At 30.7% G+C, this 14,491-nt stretch overlaps 1 protein-coding gene across 1 annotated transcript in view; it reads left to right on the plus strand.

The window, feature by feature from the left end:
- Positions 1-246: 246 nt before the first annotated feature.
- LOC140443442 (zinc finger homeobox protein 3-like) overlaps positions 247-14,491 on the plus strand; it is a 929,042-nt gene continuing 914,797 nt past the window's right edge. Inside the window, exons 1-2 of the mRNA XM_072534701.1 lie at positions 247-381; positions 5,766-5,921. The gene's annotated coding sequence lies outside the window, so the exon portion shown is untranslated. The remainder of the gene's footprint in view (positions 382-5,765; positions 5,922-14,491) is intronic.

The raw sequence follows: 14,491 nt of genomic DNA on the forward strand, positions 1-14,491 counted from the left end.
TCCATATTTTACGACAAAACACCATTAAAAAAAACAACACTTAACAGAGATATCTAATTGTTAAAATGAAAGTGGTTGATTAGTCATTTCCAAACTAGTGAAAGCAAACTGAAGACTGAAAATTCAGCATGCCTCTGAAAATGTGAGGGTGGGACGAGAGCGTAAATTTAGACTACGATTAACTCGCTACAGTTACTGAAATATTTAATGAAAATTCGCATTATTCCTCGTCGTTTCATTTAGAAATGTTAACATGACAAACGCTTAGTCGCGAGAGGTATTAATAAACGTATCACGTTTCACCAATTTTGGAAGTGACAGATGACAGTTGGTGTTTCTAGTGTATTTTGATTTTTGCGAATCGAGTGTTTTGATTTAAAAGTGAGGTTATAGACCTGTGCGGCATTCTTGTATCAGAAGTGTATTCTATGAGATTCCTATTATTTGGTTGACCTTTCACAAGTTTAAAAAAATATTAAGTTGTGTTTTTTGTTTACCATAAAACTTATGGGCCAAAAATTACATTTCTTAGTCACTAAAAATCTCACATAGATTTGCTTTTGAATACGCGGCTTGATTGCTTTTGAGTCACATGGTTACAACGTATCTCCAATATATATTGGTACATACAAGCACCTACGCTACAACAAAACCATCAATGAAAAACCAAATAGTCATCGAATTTACGGGAACAAAATTATTAAGTTGTATTAAATAGGAACAATTTCTACTGCGTCGTCTATGATTTTGCAAATGTTAAATTATATCAAAATGTTATTAATATTTTTTTATTGATTAAAAACGGAGAAAATGTGATTTGTTCCTGTAATTTAAGACATCTTTTATGAACCGAATAAATAAAATAATAAGAAAATTATAAAACAAAGTTTGCCGATATTAATTATTGCTACAAAATATCCGAGAACAGCACTAAACCTTTTTACAAATTATTTTGTTTTATTATTATTTTATTTATTTCACGAGAGAATGTACTTATTTTTTTTTTTCAAGTATCTATTTATTAATATATAATCTATTTATCAATTTTTATTCCTTTAGCGAATAAATTATGATCATATTCGCAGTTTAGATCATATTAGAGCACCTTTACACCTGGGGCTGTAACAAAGATGTGTGACATATATTATAACTTATTAAAATTTACTTTAGTTATATTTTCATGTACTTCATTACACATCTCTTCAACTGTATTCTAGGCTGTCATCTAGTGATTATCTTCAATATTATAGTTCTATAATACTTCTGTATGCTTCAGTTAAAGCAGATTATGAAACGAGCCTGCAAAGATTGGCACTAGGTTGTAAATATTATTTACTATTGACAATAATGCTTCCTACTATATCTTTAAAATAGTATATGATATCTAAAGGCATCTGGTTCAGTCTTCTTTAAAGGTCCTTACATCCTAAATGATAAGCAATTTTACATTTAAATAAACCTATTACCAACAAAACTTTTATACTTCCTTTTTATTTTTATATTATGGACTTTTCCTGTAATCCGCTGTGGTATACCATAAAAAAACTAAAAAGCCCTTTATTCGATCTAAATCATAGAAAGTTTTTAGAATCAATATTCCACCTTCAGTGCCTCTACTGGGTATACATTAAAGCCACTAAATACATGGATGAAAATTCTTTAACTGTTATTAAAATTGTTTTATATGACATGTTACTGATAATTTTATGGGATATTAAAGTTTTACTCAGATTCACTTCATGGCAACGTAAAACTTTTAACTGGGGTTCCTAACCCGATCTCTATACGGATCTTTGGTAGCAATTGAACCTTGACCTGACTAGACCTTGAGTTACTACCAAAGGTCCGTATAGAGACGACGTCTCCGGTCAAAAGAGCAGTTGGGAGTTTTACGTTGCCATTAAATGAGTTTAAAATTGTAACTTTTTTAAAATTTTAATTTTTAATAAAAATATCAGCAACAATGTAATATAAAACCAATTTAATAACATTTAAAGGGTTTTCAACCGTGAATTTAGTGGCTTTAAATATGTCTGCCTAGTAGCAGGACTCAAGATGGAATATTAAGTCTGAAAACGTTTTGTTATATAGCCCAAAAGGGTTCTTTCAAATAAATATACCTTTTATTAAGGATTTTTTAATTAAAATTTTTTTTACGTTTCTTTGATTGATTTAAAATAATGAATAGTGGAGTCTTTTTAAAGTACCATCCAAGTCATAAATAATCAGACTTTATTTCTAATCAGATATTATTCCAATAATTATTTAAATATTTAAAAAATTATTGCCAAATTAAAGTCTAGCTGTGTACTAAATTGTAATAAAATTTACACAATATAAAATAAAAATAAGGTTGTTACAAACGTTTTTGTTCTTAGAAAATTGTGAATAATTATACATAGATTAAACATGATGTATTTTCTCTCTTTAAAAGCATTCTTCCTTTAATAAACAACTAATTTAACAGAAAATCTTTACAAACTTTACAGCTCTAATATTTGACTAACGCATTGAGAAATTAATTTTTAAAATATTCAAAATAAATCTTACTCAAAATAGACTACCATTTGTTAACCTTTAGGGAAGTAAGACTTTTGAAGCAATGCATTTTACAATAAGAGGAACTGATTACACGTGTTAACAGTTTTAAAGTAAACTTGTCACTAAATGTGCCATGTAGTTCGCAAAATATTGATAGTAAATCAAATTTTCTGTAAAAAGTATTAAGTAGGTCATTTAAAAAATAACGGTTTTTTCTGTCAATAATTTTAGCTCAAAAATTCAAATACTTATAGATTTACTGCAGTCGTCATAAACGAAAATGCCACTAAACCTCTAAAAATCATACGAACAAACTGAGTTTTGCTAAAAATATCAATTTTAGGACGCCAAAAAAGTTTACCACTTTTATCTCGGGCTTTTTACTAAAAATCCCCTCGTAGAGGGGGGAAAACGGAAAAAAATCGATTTAGCAAGAATCTGTACGTCATAGAAAAAATATTTTAAATAAAAAATGTACCTAAGATAATTTTGAAAAAAATGTTCATTAGAGTTCTTTGTGTAGAATGAACCGTTCTCTCATAAACAACGTTCGAAGCGATCGGCAATTTTTATTGTCAGTTACGCGTGCGAAATTAATGCTGAATAAAATTTGGATCAGCTCGACGGTAAAAATTCGATATCCTTTTATACGAGTGTCATATCGACAAAAATCAGGATGTCTTCTAAAGGTAAAGAGTGCAGCTTTTGTACGCAAATTTTGTATTTTGCCGCAAATAAACTGAGTTTTTATAAAGGTGTTAAATATAGGTGGCGCGATTTTTGCCAATTTTTATGATTCTCATGAGATCAATACAATTTATTCCTTATAAAACTTCTTGTTCTTCTTCTTCTTCTTCTTGTTTGTGTGCCTCCAGTAAGTTGTCGTTCCATCGTTTTCGTGGTTTTGCTCTTGCCGCCTTTACTGCTCTATTTGTTATCATTCGGCTTATATGATCGTTCCATTCTACTCTTCTATTTCTTACCCAGTTCTTGATGTTCTCCACCTTGCATTTACGTCGTATGACTGTACTTCTAGCTCTGTCTCATAGTCTTACCATCAATTTTTCTATCATTTTTGTCCTCTCTGTATCAGGTCTTGTTTTTGCCGCGTATGTTATTATTGGTCTGATGACTGTTTTGTAATTTCTGCCTTATAAAACTTAAAATGAACATAAAATTTTAGTTATGAGTTATGGCAACAAATGTGAGACGTTTGAAATATCCACAAAAAACGCTAAATTTAAACTTTCACATTACAAATAATATAAAACATTTAAATTGCTCTTTTTAGATTAAGCTAGTACATTGTTTAAAACTACCCACCTTCTGCTATGAAAGAAACTCAAAAAGATCTTTTTGGAGGTATTTCTCGTGGCATGCGATTATTTGGAATGTAAAAGTTTAAATTCTGCGTTTGTTTAGTCATATTTCAAATGCTTCACATTTGTTGCCACAACTCAAAAGTTAAATTTTATGTTACAGGTTTTAAAGACTGGTCTCTAGAAATCGAAATTTCACTATGATCGGTCAATTAAAGTGATAAATTTTAATGATCTCTTTAATGATGTAATATTGATAGCACAAGATGAAGATAGTCTGCAAAGACTGGTCCACAGATTTACCATTAGGGTAAAAGAATTTAATATGACAATCTCATCTCAGAAAACTAAAACAATAGTAATCAGCAAAGAACCCACCAGATGTAAAATAGAAATTGATGGCATCAGTATTGAACAAGTAATGGAAATAAAATTCCTTGGAATAACACTTATATGGCGAAACAGACACATTAACACTGAGACAAAATTAAGAATTTATGAAGCCAGTGTAAAACAAATAATGACATATGCCTCGGAAACAAGACCCGACATAGGCACAAACACAAATAAAAAGCTACTGGAGATAAGAGTACTAAGAAAAATTACAGGAAATACGCTGAGAGATCGAACGATAAGAAAAGACATTAGAAGAAAATGTAACATACAATGTATAAACGAATGAACACATGGAAAAAAAGAATAGAATAACCATATTACCAGAATGTGGGAGACTCATGTCGTCATAATAGCAAGAAGTAAGTCATCAATCGGCAGAAGTAGTATCGGAAGACCGCGCAAAAGATGAAGTGACGACATTCCATAGAGGTATGAATCCGCCAATGAACTAGTAGAGTTGCTTATAAAAGGAAAGAAAAAGAAGGAGAAAAAGAAAATTACAAATATAATATTTTATATATATTTTTTTGTAATTAAAATATTTTCCCAATAATTTTGACCATTTGGACGATTGTTTCTGAATTTTCATCAATAACGAATGTTGATTGCTGAATGGTTTCAACATTTTTTCCTGTACATATATGGTCAGCCGTTTATTTCCAACTTTTGACAAAAGCAATCTATATACCTAATTAACTATATAGAATTGGCCAAAATTCTATTGTCATCAAACAATAATTCAGGATTTTATTGTCATGATTGGGTGCGGTTTTCTTTTTAAAGTCATGTAATCGAATCAACTATCTTCAAATAATATCGTCCTAGGACAATATCATTTAAATTCATCTACTTTAAAATATATAATATATGTCTTAATCGTTAATATGAACGGGGCAAACAAAATTAGATTATTAATAATAAAATTTGTTAGATTACCAAAGTCAAAATCGAACTGTCAAAATAAACGAATTTAAACTGAAATTGTGGTTATTTCCCAATAAAAATAGTAAATTGTATTTATCGGTAAGCTAATAAAATTTAAAATAATTATGTATTTCATACTCGTCTTAGTACAAAAACATATAATTAATCTATTTGTCCTATTTAAATGAAACAAACGGAAAAAATAATGAATGTTAAAAAAAAGTATTTATTAAGCAATAGTAATACTTAAATTATAGGACATAAAGGACAATAAAAATACGATTATAGTACCATGAGCAAAATAGAAGTATTTAGATCGACCGGATCTTCAACTTTTTGTAAATCTATTTGAAGAATGTGACACATTTTTTTGTAATTGACGACAAATTTTATCCCAGACTAAGATTATAAATAAGAAACGTGTTTCACACCAGTTAAATATATTTTCCAAATAACTTTAATTTTTGATACAATTCTATTTTTATTCGCATGTTTCTATTATAAATCTATCAAATCCATTGATATAAATATCTAAAATATCAGAGGTCTAAAATACTAATACGAAAAATCATATTAATTTTGTAGGATACACTTAGATCAGGAATTAAAAATCAATTCTGTGCAACCGTGTAATAAAAGTGTTACGTTTGCGTGTTGGTTGTGTTTATATTTGTTACATCGTAAACTTCACCGAGAGGATTGTCGTGTTATTTTCAACAGGTTAACTTTCTACGATATTAGGTAGGTTATGTTTTATAACATTTACTCTTTGATTAAAATTTAAAATATTTAATTTAATAATTAACTAATTTTGAAGTAAATTGAAATCCCAATCATCCAGTACACGTAAATATAATACCGAAAATAAATATATATCGAAAAATTTTAGGACCTGGGCAGCTGGATGGATGAAAATCTTAATCCTGGCTTAAAAAACAGAAGTCGAATTGACATAGCCAGAACAAACTTCTTAAAAATATCTAGCCTCCTAAGCGACAGATCGCTGGATATCCACAAGATATAATTTTGTAAAATGCTCTATAAAATTTTGTGTGGGGGATTCTGTGCTCAAAAGTTGTTGTGATAACATCTATTTCATAAAAACTCAAGGTATTTATAGATAATAAGACTATTACTAATAATACTTTGTTTGTAACCCGATCCTATCGCATACATACCTAATAGTAACAAGTAATAAAGTATACGACACCCTTTCTCCAGCCTAAAATGGAGACCATTAACCTCGATCCTAATAAACCTCCTGAACCCCCGCCAGATTTAAGTGGAAAAAAAAATTAATAACCAATATAATATATATGATTCTGGTCGATTCGAAGTATAAATACAGGGAAAAGACAAAAATATAGGAAATTTTCACATCTTAAGTATTGCTAAAATAATATTTAACCTAAACCTACAGCAAATTATTAAATTTAACCGTAAAGGGAAAACCTGTAAAAGGTGTTGTTTTTAAAGATTATAAATCAGCAAATCTATTTGTGATTTATAAGAGATGAGAAAGTTTACAATATGATCTCTTTCTCCCAAGTCACAATGTCACCTGTAAGGGTATAATAAGAAACATATGTAAAGAAATATCTGAAGTAAAAATGCAATTTAAACAAAATTGGCCTCCTGTAAAGTAATTGACATAAAAAGACTAAAGAGGAGAACTCTTGAAGAGGGAAAAGAACAAAACTATGTACCAAAAACCACCATATGTGTAACATTTACAGGAAAAGCACTGCCTAGGGAGGTTCTTGTGTATGGATTGTCCATGAGGGTTATTTCATATGTCAGCCCAGTCCTAATGCGTGGAAACTGCCTGTTATATGGTCACAGCAATAAGTGCCAGAACTGTGGGAAAAACCAACGTACTGTTTACATTGCAAAAATCATGATCACATCTCTAAAGATAAAAAATTTAAAGAATTCCAACGGCAAAAAGAAATAAAAGCCCTAATGTCTTTCTCTAACATCTTATTTTATGAAGCAAACATGCAAATACCAAAAAATGAAAACAGGGAATACTCTTTGAACGAAGAAAATTTTCCTGTCTTGCATAAAGAATCCAAGCCTAATAATATAATAGATATCACAGAAAGAAGAATAAAAGCCATAAAGAATGACACAAATATACCAAAATACAACCAAATCGTCAAATCTCAACCCACCAAAAGAAGGAAACCAAAGACGACAGAATATGACAAAAAACAACACAGTGCTCAACTAATTAATCCGGAGGGAAATTTGAACTGGGCAACAAACTTTCAATCAATGATATCAACATCAAAAGGTTGCAGTACAAATAAGGAAACTGAACATGGAATCTCCTATGCAATGTCATTACTACCACCATAACATAAAGAGATGTTACGATCTAGCAACTTATACTTTAGCTCATCTAATGTATCACAATATAAACCAATTAAACGCAGCTCAACAAATAAAATAACCTATGATTTAATGGAAGATAGGACAGTATCTGATGCTTCAGAATACTAAGCCCAAACTAAAAAAAAAATAAAGCTTTCACTCCTTTGATTATAATACAATACATCCTTATTAGGAATAAAGTAGAATTTTATGAAATATCTTTATGTAATAAATTTAATACCAACTCTCAACTCCAAGCAATCTTCCTACCTAAATTCCAAATTAATCTACTTAATGCCTATGTCCCTAATGCAAATACCATATCTAAACAAAAATGAATAAAACTGATCCAGGAAATCAACAAACCAGTAACGATAATGGGAGACCTGAACGCCAATCATGAGGCTTGGGGTAGCCCATGCAATAATTTCAATGGGAGAAACATCTTCCAAACACTAGATAAGCTTAAACTAGTTTGTTAAAATAATGAGTCATATACCAGAATACCACCACCATCAAGAAGATCATCAGCGGTGGACCTAACAATAACATCTAAGGATATTGCTACCAGATCATTATGGCAAATAATTCCTGACTAAGGATTTAGTGATCATCTACCCACAATGTGCAAAATTGGTGTCCAAAACACTACCATCCACATGCCACCAAGGAATAACAGAAACTTCAAAAAAGCTAATTGGGAACAATATACCTCAGTATTAGAGTCATCATTTACATCATTACCAGGTGAGAACTACCGATCATTTGCAGATTTAATAAATGAAGCTGCACAGTTGTTCATCCCATTGTACAAATCAAGTGTCAATAAACAGTATCATATCCCATGGTGGGACGAATCTTGCGCTGAAGTCATTAAAGACAGAATTAAGGCAACAAAGCAATTCCAATCAATACCCAACTTACCAAATTATTTAATAGTAAAAAACAAATGTGCTATATCTAGAAGATTCCTTAAAAAAAAAAGGAAGAATAATTTTAGGAAATTTGCAGAAGGCCTTAATAAAAACTCGCCAATCAAGACAATATGGTATAAAGTTAGGAAAATAGCTGGATATGGTAATAGCCCAATTCACTCTCTTCGTGATCCTAATATCGAACAAGAGATACTGAATTCCTTGGCTCCCCCCAGTATACATTTACATCAACAAATTATACAAACTAGCAACACCCCCTTTTACCTTTAATGAATACAAATTCATAATCAATTCCATAAAAATCTATCTCATTCAGGATCATTACTATTGTTACAAATTTTTAACAAATGCTTAAGTACAGCTACTTTCATAACAATTGAATGGACACAGTCATTAATAATTCCAATTCTAAAACCTATGAAAGATAAACGCACTGCAACAAACTATCTGCCTATTACCCTCACCTTTTGTGTAGATGAATTATCGGGAATTCCCCTAGTAGTAAGTGTTAATGGTTCTAGTAAGTAATGTTCAGCCGCATATTTTTTTGCAAAAAGTAAAGTTCGGTGTAGTCGTCGGCAAAGTTTGTTTTAAAACATAGAATTTTTGATCCTCTTCTACATTTCACTTCTACAAACGAAAATATTTGAAATTTTTTTAAGACATCGTCGTTTTTTCTGGAAGCTCTTCTTTTTTCTTCTATTTATATGATTTTTCGATCTCAAAAATTCTAAAGCCTTTTTATTGAGAATTTGATAACATCTTTCAAATCATTAAAATCGTACACGTTCCTAACTTTATTTATTTTCTTTTCTATATTTCCATGGACCCCATCGGCTGACATATGGATGTGTCCTTTAATTAAATATTTTATAGTTATTTCGTTTATTGATAAATCTGGACAGTTGAGAGTCATAAACAATGACAAAAAAATTGTCCAATTTTTGTTTTGGGTAGTACAATTGTTTGCCCAAAAAATAAATTTTGTAACATCATGTTCTCTATTATAAAATAGAATCAACGATGTTGGGTGCTTTCTCTCGTGCCAAACTACGCAGTAGCTATTTAACACAGATTCCTTATAGATAGGAGCAAATGTTTTGTTAAAACATACTAATCTTCTGACAAAAAAAGTTTCTTTAATCCTTGGCATTATGGAAAGCAAAATAACTTTTTTTAAGTCCATTGAGACAAACTTTACATGTGCTGGTGGGGCTTTTACAATAACAACATCGAATTTATAGATTTCGTAACTTCACACTCTAGACATTTGTCCGATTTTGGCATTTTTAATGAAATGCAATGTCATTACTACCACCATAACATAAAGAGATGTTACGATCTAGCAACTTATACTTTAGCTCATCTAATGTATCACAATATAAACCAATTAAACGCAGCTCAACAAATAAAATAACCTATGATTTAATGGAAGATAGGACAGTATCTGATGCTTCAGAATACTAAGCCCAAACTAAAAAAAAAATAAAGCTTTCACTCCTTTGATTATAATACAATACATCCTTATTAGGAATAAAGTAGAATTTTATGAAATATCTTTATGTAATAAATTTAATACCAACTCTCAACTCCAAGCAATCTTCCTACCTAAATTCCAAATTAATCTACTTAATGCCTATGTCCCTAATGCAAATACCATATCTAAACAAAAATGAATAAAACTGATCCAGGAAATCAACAAACCAGTAACGATAATGGGAGACCTGAACGCCAATCATGAGGCTTGGGGTAGCCCATGCAATAATTTCAATGGGAGAAACATCTTCCAAACACTAGATAAGCTTAAACTAGTTTGTTAAAATAATGAGTCATATACCAGAATACCACCACCATCAAGAAGATCATCAGCGGTGGACCTAACAATAACATCTAAGGATATTGCTACCAGATCATTATGGCAAATAATTCCTGACTAAGGATTTAGTGATCATCTACCCACAATGTGCAAAATTGGTGTCCAAAACACTACCATCCACATGCCACCAAGGAATAACAGAAACTTCAAAAAAGCTAATTGGGAACAATATACCTCAGTATTAGAGTCATCATTTACATCATTACCAGGTGAGAACTACCGATCATTTGCAGATTTAATAAATGAAGCTGCACAGTTGTTCATCCCATTGTACAAATCAAGTGTCAATAAACAGTATCATATCCCATGGTGGGACGAATCTTGCGCTGAAGTCATTAAAGACAGAATTAAGGCAACAAAGCAATTCCAATCAATACCCAACTTACCAAATTATTTAATAGTAAAAAACAAATGTGCTATATCTAGAAGATTCCTTAAAAAAAAAAGGAAGAATAATTTTAGGAAATTTGCAGAAGGCCTTAATAAAAACTCGCCAATCAAGACAATATGGTATAAAGTTAGGAAAATAGCTGGATATGGTAATAGCCCAATTCACTCTCTTCGTGATCCTAATATCGAACAAGAGATACTGAATTCCTTGGCTCCCCCCAGTATACATTTACATCAACAAATTATACAAACTAGCAACACCCCCTTTTACCTTTAATGAATACAAATTCATAATCAATTCCATAAAAATCTATCTCATTCAGGATCATTACTATTGTTACAAATTTTTAACAAATGCTTAAGTACAGCTACTTTCATAACAATTGAATGGACACAGTCATTAATAATTCCAATTCTAAAACCTATGAAAGATAAACGCACTGCAACAAACTATCTGCCTATTACCCTCACCTTTTGTGTAGATGAATTATCGGGAATTCCCCTAGTAGTAAGTGTTAATGGTTCTAGTAAGTAATGTTCAGCCGCATATTTTTTTGCAAAAAGTAAAGTTCGGTGTAGTCGTCGGCAAAGTTTGTTTTAAAACATAGAATTTTTGATCCTCTTCTACATTTCACTTCTACAAACGAAAATATTTGAAATTTTTTTAAGACATCGTCGTTTTTTCTGGAAGCTCTTCTTTTTTCTTCTATTTATATGATTTTTCGATCTCAAAAATTCTAAAGCCTTTTTATTGAGAATTTGATAACATCTTTCAAATCATTAAAATCGTACACGTTCCTAACTTTATTTATTTTCTTTTCTATATTTCCATGGACCCCATCGGCTGACATATGGATGTGTCCTTTAATTAAATATTTTATAGTTATTTCGTTTATTGATAAATCTGGACAGTTGAGAGTCATAAACAATGACAAAAAAATTGTCCAATTTTTGTTTTGGGTAGTACAATTGTTTGCCCAAAAAATAAATTTTGTAACATCATGTTCTCTATTATAAAATAGAATCAACGATGTTGGGTGCTTTCTCTCGTGCCAAACTACGCAGTAGCTATTTAACACAGATTCCTTATAGATAGGAGCAAATGTTTTGTTAAAACATACTAATCTTCTGACAAAAAAAGTTTCTTTAATCCTTGGCATTATGGAAAGCAAAATAACTTTTTTTAAGTCCATTGAGACAAACTTTACATGTGCTGGTGGGGCTTTTACAATAACAACATCGAATTTATAGATTTCGTAACTTCACACTCTAGACATTTGTCCGATTTTGGCATTTTTAATGAAATGTGCATTGCCTTAATGGTAGACCTATACATTTACATCGAGCAATAGCCAGGATATATTTTTTAAATATTTTTAAAACATTAAAGTAATTGATACGTCTCTGGGTAAATACCTTATGTTCGGTGCGTTATATCATCTATAATGACTTACAATTGAATGAAAGCTTTCAATGTGTGCTTTAATTATATCTTGGTCTAACGTCTTTTTTGGGACTTGCCAATATTTTCTTTCACTGCTGTATCCAAAGGAGCGCGTTCCATTGTATTGCACAATAACTGTGTCGGTAATAACTGAATTATTTATATAACCCAAAGTGCGTAATACAACAAACTTTAACAGTGTTTCCATCGGCTTTGAGCAAATAAAACTGGCGTGTTTTATTTTTTTTTGTATAAATTTTCTGTAGAAGTGACTGTGCGTTCGTTAACTGTTTTGATACAAACATGTTTCGAGAGCCATATTCGTCGATGGCCATAGTTAGTCTGCCAATAATTTTTCCATATTTTTTTTTCGATCTTCATCGGAAAATTTATGCATTGAGTATCTTTACATTTCTATAAACAAGGAGATAACATTGGATATTTCTTTGTATCTCGCAAAAATATATCTTTGTTAAACTAGGCCTCTTAAGGTTTTCTTTTTTTTATCTTTTATCTACTGGTTCATGCTCTTTTTCAGAATATGCCAAAGCTATTTCAGTGTCATTCAAAATCGACGGTCACTTTAAGCTTAGTTTCTGAGGGAACGGTTCATTCTACACAAAAAGTGTTAATAAACATTTTTGTTTAAAATTATCTTAGCTACATTTTTTATTTAAAAGATTTTTTTTTACGGTTTACAAATTTTTGGTAAATAGATTTGTTTGCGTTTTTAGGGAAAGCCCGGGGGTAAAAGTGGTAAATTGTTTCTTTTTTGGGAACCCAAAATTAATATTCTGGGCAAAGTTCAGCTTATTGGTATATTTTTTAGGGGTCAACGTTCTGACGACTGGACTAAGATATAAGAAGACCAGTGTGGTATTTCCTATTAGCTAAGACAAACTATTTCAATGCGACCTTGCCTTAACGTTGAATTGTCAGAGGAAGTGATTTTGTCTGGCGACCAATAAGACCTTAATTTAATCCGCTTGTTTTTTATTTTTGTGGAAATCTGGAGTCCCTAGTTTAGTAAAATTAAATCACGAGAGAAACTAGGAGTAATAAACAAAGATATATAAATCGGAGGAAACCAGGTTGAACACTTAATTTGAGTTTGTTCTTTTACCTTAAATTGTTTATAATTCTGATTAATGGTTAAAATAGAAACCTTATGCCACAAATTTGTTTATTGTTGATTATTGGAAGTGCCCTTCTGTTATATTTAACTTTTTAATAGCGCTTTCCTCGAAAATAATAATACATATTACTAGTATCTTACGTCGAAAAGTTTCACTGGAAACAGTTTCGACTTAATTTTATCATCGGGAATCATTGAAGTGACGCTGTCCATAAAAAAATTTAAAATGTTAAATAAAAGAATATTTCTTAACCAAAACTATGACCTTTTATAGATTTAAACAATAATTTATAAATTTTAGCATAGTGTAAAACATTAATATCAAAAAACCAAAAAAAGTGGTACTATAGGTGGCACTGTAGACTAGTGCATAGCTTCATACTATATTTCCTGTATTTTTAAAATTGAAAAAAGTGGTACAGTAGGTGGTACTATAGTCCATTTCGATCATATTGATACCACATTATGTATGCAAATCCCTAAACTGTTGATACGGGTGACTCAATGAAAAATAGATATTTGTCAACAAGTTTACAGAAGTATATAGGAAAACAATTTTAAATTGAATATGACCACCAGGTATAAAGGTTGAAGCAGAATAGAATACAATAGTTTTGAGGGTTACTAATCCCTAAATAAAGTTGCCAGTGTCGGAGTGATTGAGATTAACAGGTACTAATGAATTTGCAAGAAATATAAGATGTTTATTTTATTGGTTATATAAAAAATAATTTGTGGCCGTAACAGGGGCCGATTTGTAAAAAAATGAATATTATTTTAATCAAATTCCATTTCAGATTCACTGCTTTCTTCAAAATCTAAGGAATCTTCAACTCCAATGTTAATTATTACCGGTTCCAGCATTGCATCAGTCATATTATTCAAGTTCCACATTTTATTTTTTTCCTTGTGAGCATGACTAACAGCATTTTTCCAATTTTCTGGAGTTACTTTTGATAAGGAATGTTCTAATAATTGTTGTAAGTCTTCTAATTTAAAAGTTTTGTTGTTGCGTCCGACTTCACCCATTACTTGAGACCATATATTTTCTATCAAATTCAGATCACAGTGGTATGGGGGTCAACGTAAAATAATTACATCACGGTTTAATGCCATTTCATCAATTACATATTTTTTATAAGCTGCTTTATGTTG

This window comes from Diabrotica undecimpunctata, chromosome 6 (assembly GCF_040954645.1).
Source record: "Diabrotica undecimpunctata isolate CICGRU chromosome 6, icDiaUnde3, whole genome shotgun sequence".
NCBI lineage: Eukaryota > Metazoa > Arthropoda > Insecta > Coleoptera > Chrysomelidae > Diabrotica > Diabrotica undecimpunctata.